Source organism: Oncorhynchus nerka, linkage group LG6 (assembly GCF_034236695.1).
Source record: "Oncorhynchus nerka isolate Pitt River linkage group LG6, Oner_Uvic_2.0, whole genome shotgun sequence".
Taxonomy (NCBI): Eukaryota; Metazoa; Chordata; class Actinopteri; order Salmoniformes; family Salmonidae; genus Oncorhynchus; species Oncorhynchus nerka.
The window spans coordinates 42,255,933-42,266,321 of NC_088401.1; positions in this window are offsets into that span (position 1 = coordinate 42,255,933).

Sequence of the window (10,389 nt, forward strand, 5' to 3'; positions counted from 1 at the left end):
GATATTGCCCTATTGCTCAATTTGCGATCCTGAGAAAAAATATATATTCATGGAAAATATATAAACTTTTTCAATTTTTTTGTTCAACCACTGGGTTATTTTTCTGTCAACTTTCGAACATGAAAAAACAACCATGTTATTTTGTTTTTATTTTGATAACAAATATGAAACTCTTGCATCAGTAAATTTGACATAAAATAGAAAGATTTAGAAGAAACTACACTGTGTGTATTTGTCTGACAAAACAACAAACTCAACAGTGTTATCTGCTAAAAACACATTTGAACTTTCACTTTCGGCATTCTGGGTTAAAGTCGTCCTTCCCTCCCAGCCCGGTCTTGTTTGCTGGATATATCCCTCAACATACAGCCTTGCAAAAATACAATGTAGCAATTGATCTCTGATTGGGCCCCGGTTCAAACACAGGCTGTTGACGTATTTCTTCAGTCTCTAATTCTTCTGTGAATTCTTCTGAAAAGGCAATCCATTAATTAAGCTACATGCAATTGTCTGGTTTCTGTTCAGTAGTATTGAAACACTGAAGACAAATACAAGGGAGGAGAGCATGAATTATGTAATGTAATTTCTTAAGTGAAAAAAAGTCACCCACCAAGCAGTGAAAAGCCATTTGGGATGCAGGCCATGATTCAACAACAGATGTGGGACATATTTATTTACAATACAGGAGGGATGTGGTTTTCTAAAGAGCATTTTCAGAGCTAAACAAACAAATCAGACAACCCCTCAGTGGGATGTCTCTGTCGCCACATATACACTGTTACACTGGGCTATGGTGTTTGGTAACACTGGTCTTGTTTCACTTCCTTCATTGGGATTCTCAAACATTGCTTTCAGAAAGTTGTGCCTTCTTTGTGTGTTGTGCACATCGACTTATTACAGCGTCAACTTTTTTCATACCTATTGTGGTGAATACATGTGCATTGTATACAATGCTATTGAGACCGTGTGGAGAGAGTGGACAATCAAGCCTTTGTGTCGGGATCATGCTGTCTCCCCTCCACAGTGAAGCTGGAGGAAGAGTGAATCCATGGCACAGAGGCGAGCCTCTAGGTGTGTCCTTGTCCCTCTGGGTGTGGTGTTCTCCTCTTCCTTTCCTCTCCTCTTCAGTTTATTTTAATGGCTCTACCATGCCACCACTGCTCTGCTCGCCACCCAAACCTGAGCCCTACCGCGGGGTCGGGGCCAAGGTACTCTCACTCCAGGGAGGGGGGAGGGGGGGGGTTAGAGGGAGACAGAGAGAGAGAAAGAGAGAGGTATAGGGAGAGACAGAAAGGAAGAGACAGAGAAACATACACAGGTAGAGAGAGAATGAGAGAGACAGAGGGAGAGAGAAAAAAGACAGAAACATAGAGTCTAAAGGAGTCCTTCCCAAGCGAATAGCAGTGAACACTAAACACCCCAAGCGGAATGGTGCTGCCCGGCCCTGGAAAGCCCTCCACCCATGGTTCCATCAGTCAGTCAGGACCAATCAGACAAGGGCTCTATGAAGGGCCAGCGGCTTAGCGAGGGACCACTGGGAATCCACTGGATGCACATGATCCCGGACCCCAAGCCAGCTGGAGCTAACCCCTGCCTCTCTCTTTCTCTTTCTGGAGCTTACTGCTCTTTCTCCCCGTCTCCCTTCCCCCTCTCCCTCTCTCTATCCGTCTCTCAGACAGCTATCCCTGAAACTTGCCAAAATAATTATATCAGGTGTTTTGACCCATCTCTCTGTTCTCATCTCTCATTAAGTGACCTGGCAAAACACCCACATCTGAGCAATAGTTTCCATCGAAAATACTAAGCGATATTCCAACATGTTTTCTTTTGTGTCCCAAATGGCACCCTATTCCCTATGTAGTACACTACTTTTGACCAGGGCAAATGGGGCTGTATTCAAAATTAGTGCACTGTGTAGGGAATAGGGTTTCATTTGGGACAAAGTTTTGTGTTTGTCTGGTGGGCTTGAAGTTGAAGACACACATTTGCTGAAAGATTTGAAAAGCGGTGCGGAACTAAGAGCTGTTATCTCAGAGCGGGAGATGGACAAGTGGAGATGCTCGCTTGGCGGACGACTTGACAGATTCCAGATCACCTTGTTTTTACCCTGGACAGAAAAGGAATTCAACTCAGATACCGTAAGAGGAAAATCACACAGGTTTGAATCCAAGAACCAAATAAATTATTCCTGAAAATCCATGAAATTAAAAAAAGAGTAAAGTATTTCCTATTTTTTGATGAGGAAATCTAACCTCTTCACCATACTGAAGTAATTAGTTACTTTGCAGAGGAGAGGATGCTCCAACAGTACGTTCATTAGATCCAGTCCTTACTGTGTCCCAAATGGCACCCCATTCAAAATGTAGTGCACACATTTTGACCAGGACTCATAGGGCTCTGATCAAAAGTAGTGCAGTAATAATGAATAGGGTGCATTTAGGATACATATATTTAGGATACATACCACTCAGTACGCTTGGAGAAAAATATTAACAGAAAAATACATTCAGCTTGCAATTCATAAATTCCTCAACTAATTTATTGATTACAAATGTGTCTGGCTTTGCAATCAGTGGGGCGGCAGGGTAGCCTAGTGGTTAGAGTGTTGGACTAGTAACCGAAAGGTTGCAAGTTCGAATCCCAGAGCTGACAAGGTACAAATCTGTCATTCTGCTCCTGAACAGGCAGTTAACCCACTGTTCCTTCACATGTCTTTTTAATACATCATATAATTTGAGGAGGCTTTTACATCATACAAAGGTGGAGGCTTTCAAAGCCACGTGAATAATGCTGTAGGAGTCTCAACTCTCATGATAAGGAGTGTCGACAAGACACACAGGAGTCAATGGGTCAAAAAGTGGCAACAGTTCAAATAAAATAAAATAAACATTGGTTTTTATTATTATTTCCACTCATAGGATTCATACAATACATTTATAGATATATATATTTTTTAATCACCCCACCCCTTACTGGCAATCTGATATCATGTAAAATAAATAATGACCAAAAAAAACAAAAAATGAATATTAGGAAAGGGGGATACCTAGTCAGTTGTACAACTGAATGCATTCAACTGAAATGTGTCTTCCGCATTTAACCCAACCCTCTGAATCAGAGAGGTGTGGTGGGCTGCCTTTATTGACTTCCACATCATCGGCGCCCGTGGGGGAACAGTGGGCTAACTGCCTTGCTCAGGGGCAGATCGACAGATTTTTACCTTATCAGCTCAGTGATTCGATCCAGCAACCTTTCAGTTACTGGCCCAACGCTCCTATCCGCCAGGCTACCTGCCGCCCATAGTAAATCTACTGAACAATACACCATTATAGTCTCAGAAATAATGACAAATTATTGATACACATTCATGGATGTAAAGGCCCGTTGGTTAAGAGTTCAGAAACATCCCCTGATGCTTTTTTACATGTGTCCAGAGTGGACACCTTGGCCCTGTGGATCCTGGCTGTGGAGAGTGGACACCTTGGCCCTGTGGACCATGGCTGCGGAGAGTGGACACCTTGGCCCTGTGGACCATGGTTGTGGAGAGTGGACACCTTGGCCCTGTGGACCATGGCTGTGGAGAGTGGACACCTTGGCCGTGTGGACCATGGCTGTGGAGAGTGGACACCTTGGCCGTGTGGACCATGGCTGTGGAGAGTGGACACCTTGGCCGTGTGGACCATGGCTGTGGAGAGTGGACACCTTGGCCCTGTGGACCATGGCTGTGGAGAGTGGACACCTTGGCCCTGTGGACCATGGCTGTGGAGAGTGGACCCCTTGGCCGTGTGGACCATGGCTGTGGAGAGTGGACACCTTGGCCGTGTGGACCATGGCTGTGGAGAGTGGACACCTTGGCCGTGTGGACCATGCCTGTGGAGAGTGGACACCTTGGCCCTGTGGACCATGGCTATGGAGAGTGGACACCTTGGCCCTGTGGACCATGGCTGTGGAGAGTGGACACCTTGGCCCTGTGGACCATGGCTGTGGAGAGTGGACACCTTGGCCCTGTGGACCATGGCTGTGGAGAGTGGACACCTTGGCCCTGTGGACCATGGCTGTGGAGAGTGGACACCTTGGCCCTGTGGACCATGGCTGTGGAGAGCTCCATAAGTACAATTTCTTTAAATTTGAACAGCCATTGTTGCAATGGTAACTGATGAGGTTGAATCCACCTTTGTACAATCATTATCTTAGCGGTTGTGGTTCCTGCCAACCACACTATCTGTTGGCGTTCTGACGAGTGCAAATCAGAGTCATCACAAAGCAGCATCCCTATTGGATCTAACAGCAGTATTTTATCTATAAGGACAAACATTATGTTGTTGGCTTTCCCCCAGAAAAGGCATTTACACAACACATTCTGAAAAGTACCAGTGTGGTGCAGAACTCACATAATGGCGATGGATTTTGAGGTGTTTGATAGGTTCTATTGCAAATGTTTTAATTAATGAATTTGGTGATTGTTTTAATTTAAATTGATGATTGTTTTTTTAGATGATCCAGATATATTTTTCTATACCATCTCCCAATCCATTTGTCTGTCAGCAAGTGTAAAATCATTTTCCCACACAGTGGATAGAGTTCATGTTTTTTGTGCTGCTAGAATTAATTGACTATAGACATCAGAAACAAGTCCTTTTGAGGGGCGTCTTTCCGTCAGACGTTTGACCAATGGGTGTACTGCTAGTTCTGCTCCCCAGGGGACCCCATAGACTCTCATGGATAGGCGGAGTTGAAGGTAAAGACAAAATGATGAACCTGGGACATTAAAACACTGGCGGATTTCCTGGAAACTGAGGAGTCCATTCAAATTGAAAATGTCTTCGAAAATATAAATACACTTCTTAGACCAAGAATCTGATGTGTGTCTTACACACTAAGAATTCTTTATTACATCATATAGGATAGTATGAAAGCCATTTAAGATTAGATCTCATATGCTTCTCTGTAGCTATCCACACATCTACTGAACATGCTATAATGGGTCCAAACAATAACAGCATTTTTCTTTTTAGGAGTCAACCCAGAAAATAATACATCTTGTAATCTAATTTGTGAAACTATTGACTTTTCTACAGCACGCCAAGGAACAGAAGCCTCTGGGTATAACCAGGTCTTCAGGAAATTCATTTGGAATGATAGGTGAAACAATTTTAGATTTGGAACTGCAAGGCCACTGAATACTTTTGTTCTCTGTGGTGTTGCATATTTAATTAGTGCTCTCCCCCCCAAAAAAATGAACTTCTTTAGTCTATAGGAGGAGTCAGTGGTAACACGGAACCCATAAAATTGATATGAGAGAGGACATTCATTTTAATTATTGCGATTGTAACATGCAAAGAAGTGGACATAGCGGACCATCTTTGTATATCTTCTGAATGGTTTCTAAATAGTTCTTCCTGCAGTAGTGTGAATAGAGGAGGATACAGTAATGCATAAGTTGGTGATTTGTTTCTTCACTGGAATCATGGGTGGTAGATGCATGCTTCCCATAGCTGAGTTAAGATGTAGTAGTGCTGATTTAGACCAGTTGATCTTGGTGTGAAAATAGAAGTGGTGGAAAAAGTACCCAATTGTCATACTTGAGTAAAAGTAAAGATACCTCAAATGGAAAATGACTCAAGTTAAAGTGAAAGTCACCCAGAAAAATTCTACTTGAGTAAAAGTTTACAGGTAATTGGTTTTAAATATACTTAAGTATCGAAAGTAAAAGTATGATTCATTTAATAAATGTCCTTATATTAAGCAAACCATACGACACCATTTTCTTGTTATTTTAATTTATGGATAGCCAATGGCACACTACAGCACTCAGACATCATTTACAAACAAAGAATTTGTGTTTAATGAGTCTGCCAGATCAGAGGCAGTAGGGATGACCAGAGATGCTCTCTTCGATTGGTATCGCAGAGGTTCAGCGCCGTAGCGTGACTGAAATTGAAAGCAATGTTCCCACATACCCCAGTGGACACCTTGAGAAGATCATTATAAAATTGCATCCAAAATGCAAAACAAATCTGTTATGCACAGCCATATGTAGTGGGATTCCTTGAGTGTTTATTTCAGGATAATTCCTGTGAATTGTCTCCCCTGTATCCCAGGTCTTAGTCCAGCCAGGAGTCACACATAGCCTGCAGCTATAGCAGAAGTGTAAAAAAACACACACACACACGCACACAGAGCAAGAAAAAGCCAGGTTCAGCTGCGTGTCCCCTCAGCTTTTTCCTAACCTTCATAATCCTCTCTTCATAATTGACCTGTTGTTGCTCTCCTGAGACGGACCTGGCGAAACAGCTGCTACAAACAATGTCAAGCTTTTACGTGCATGCAAGCACGCACAATCACACATACGCACACACACACACTTTGCCAAAACGAGGTAAAGAGAACCAGATTACCAGTAGATACAAGTAGCTGATGGCCAAATCCACATTATTGATGGTTTGACTTGAAACAGCCTGTAGATCCCTACTGAGAGAAAATAGAAGACTCTTACCAACATGACTTGGCTGCTCTTACAGTATCTCCTTTCATAAACCATCATCACTTAGACCCAGTTATTGTCTTCACCTCACCATTTATTTCTTATTTAACTAGGCAAGTCTGTTAAGAACAAATTCTTACTTACAATGACAGCCTACCGGGGCCCAGGTTAACTGCCTTGTTCGAGGCAGAACGGCAGATTTTTACCTTGTCAGCTCAGGGATTTGATCCAGAAAACCTTTTGGTTACTGGCCCAACACTCTAACTAGGCTACCTGCCACCTCATGCTGGCCCAAGGTCCTAAGAGCATGTTTAAAAACAGCTATAACCAGGTATAACTCAGTTTCTGAATGTCATCATCTAAGGAATAATAGAACCTATGTCGTCAGCAAGACCCATGATTTAGTTCAGTGTACTTTCCTCATTCTCCCAATTTCCCTTGGATTAAGTATTCTCTATTCTGTCTATTCTTCAGGATTAAATATTCTCTGTACGTTATTCTGTATTTGGTATTCTCTCTTCTGTCTATTCTTCAGGATTAAATATTCTCTGTACGTTATTCTGGATTTGATATTCTCTGTGTAGTCCTCTTAAACAGTCGTGTTACCATGGTAACGAGGAAGTCACTCAAATATTTCTCTACTCAAGTTAAAAAAAATATTTGCCATTCCATGTCCAATGACAGTGAAGGTTGGATTAAGTCAGAAATGTCCCACATGCACCAGTTCAGCAGAAGAAGTAACATTGGGCAAGCCTCAGAACAGGCGCCATAACCACTCATAATATAATGACAGCTGGGGGATCAAGAATAAGGAAGAGAAGAGGAAAAAAAGTTTGGGTCTATGTTTCTGTTCTGTGTGTAGTATTTGTTAAAGGGATACTTCGGGATTTTGGCAATGATGCCCTTTATCTACTTCCCCAGAGTCAGAAGAACTCAGGGATACCGTCTCTGCATCCAGTATAAAGGAAGTCAGAGTTAGCTTCGCGAGCCAATGCTAACTAGTATTAGCACAATGACTGGAAGGAGACAATAGACTTCCAGCAGTATACCACCCTGCATCATACTGCTGGCTTGCCTCTGAAGCTAAACATGGTTGGTCCTGGTCGGTCCCTGGATGGGAGACTAGATGCTGCTGGAAGTTTTGTTGGAGGGCCAGTAAGAGCCACTCTTTCCTATGGTCTAAAAAATATCCCAATGCCCATGGGCAGTGATCACCGGCAAGAATGAGACAGCCTATAGGGAGGAGGTTAGAGACCTGGCAGTGTGGTGCCAGGAAAACAACCTCTCTCTCAATGTGAGCAAGACAAAGGAGCTGAACGTGGACTGTAGGAAAAGGAGGGCTGTACAGGCCCCCATTAACATCGACGGGTGTGAAGTAGAGCGGGTCGAGAGTTTCAAGTTCCTTGGTGTCCACATCATCAACAAAGTATTATGGTCCAAACACACCAAGACAGTTGTGAAGAGGTCACGACAACATCTTTTCCCCCTCAGGTGACTGAAAAGATTTGGCATGGGTCCCCAGATCCTCAAAAAGTTCTAACGTTGCACCATCGAGAGCATCCTGATCGGTTGCATTAACGCTTGGAATGGCAACTGCTCGGCATCTGACTGGAAGGCACAACAGAGGGTAGTGCGTACGGCCCAGTACATCACTGGGGCCAAGCTTCCTGACATCCCGGACCTATATACTAGGCGGTGTCAGATGAAGGCCCAAAATATTGTCTAAGACTCCAGTCACCCAAGTCATAGACTGTTCTCTCAGCTACTGCACGGCAAGCAGTACCTGAGCAGCAAGTCTAGGACCAACAGTATCCTTAACAGTATCCTTATCCTTTGACACTCATACCATCATGGTCACCTAAACATCCTCAGCTTCCAATTACCTCATTTAGCTCCTCTCCTCTCCCTTGTACCTATTCCACAGGTAATTTCTGTAAATTCAAATGTGGTCTCAGTCAACTTACCTGTTAAAAACTGTGCTAACGCTAGTTAGAAACTGTGCTAACGCCAGTTAGCAACTTCCTTCAAACTGCACACAGAGACGTAAAAATGGTATCCATGAGTTCATCTGAATCTGTGTAGGTAGATAAAGGGCTTCATTGCTAAAATCCTGAAGTGTCCCTTTAAAAGTTAAGTCAATTCCTGACTACAGTCAAGTTAAACCACGTCAATGCAGCAGATGTAAAAAATGGCAGCTGCTGAAGGAATGTGGCTTGGCAGGGACGAGGATGGTTGGGGAGACTGTGGCCCTGTCCCAAATGACAACTTATTCCCTACATAGTGAAATCCTTTCGACAAGAGTCCTGTTGGCCCTGGTCTAAAGTAATGCACTATATAGGGAATAGGGTGCCACTTGTGACAGGCCTGTAAGGCCCCCTCACGTTTACACTGTGTTTAGAAACACAAAGATACATTGTTGATGGACAGAGTTTGCCTCTCCCTGTTTGAATCGCCTGTCTGCATGTACAGGGTATCATATCTCATTGACTGGTGCATGGAACAAATTATACACAAAGGCTTCCATGTGTCCAGATCACACTCCCAGGATAGTTTTCTATAAAATAATATTAGAAATATTGAGAATGAGTAGATCTACTATTATGGCACGCACACGCACACACACACGCACGCACGCACGCACGCACGCACGCACGCACGCACGCACGCACGCACGCACACACGCACACGCACACACACACACACACACACACACACACACACACACACACACACACACACACACACACACACACACACACACACACACACACACACACACACACACGTGTTGATTGAATTGCATAGAAACATGCTGAGGACTTATATAGAGAAAGGTACTCTCCTCTGGTGATCTGTCTGGGGAGCTAGAGAGAGAGACCGATAAGGGAAACTAAACCTGGCAGGAAGCATGGCATCAGTGTGCACCCAGTTCTCAGGGCCAGCAAATAAATACGACTCACAACGCTCCAGCCTGGACAAGCCGCCAAAACTGTAATGTTACCATGAATATGGAATCAAATGGCTATATGGAATCATGTAGTAACCAAAAAAAGTGGTAAACAAATCTAAATAGATTTCAGATTTTAGATTCTTCAAAGTAGCCACCCTTTGCCTTGATGACAGCTTTGCACACTCTTGGCATTCTCTCAACCAGCTTCACATGGAATGCTTTTCCAACTGTCTTGAAGGAGTTCCCCACATATGCTGAGCAAACAGCCCTGACACAGCCTGGTTGGTGTGTTGGGTCATTGTCCTGTTGAAAAACAAATGATAGTCCCACTAAGCGCAAACCAGATGGGATGGTGTATCGCTGCAAAATGCTATGGTAGCTATGCTGGTAGCCAAGTGTGCTTTCAATTCTAAATAAATCACTGACAGTGTCACCAGCAAGACGCACCTACACCATCACACCTCCTCATCCATGCTTCACGGTGGAAACCACACATGCGGAGATCATCCGTTCTACTACTCTGCATCTCACAAAGACACGACAGTTGGAAAGAAAAATCCCAAATTTGACCAAAGGACAGATTTCAAATCAAATCAAATCAAATGTTATTAGTCACATGCGCCGAATACAACAGGTGTAGACCTGACAGTGAAATACTTACTTACGAGCCCCCAACCAACAATGCCGTTTATAAAATAAAAAATAAATATGAAAAATAAATAAAAGTAACAAGTAATTAAAGAGCAGCAGTGAGACTATATACAAGGGGGTACCGGTACAAGGTCAATGTGCGGGAACACCGGTTAGTCGAGGTAATTAAGGTAATATGAATATGTAGGTAGAGTTAAAGAGATAACAACAGAGAGTAGCAGCAGTATAAAAGAGGGGGGGGGGCAGCAATTTAGTTTGGGCAGCCATTTGATTAGATGTCCAGGAGTCTTATGGCTTGGGGGTA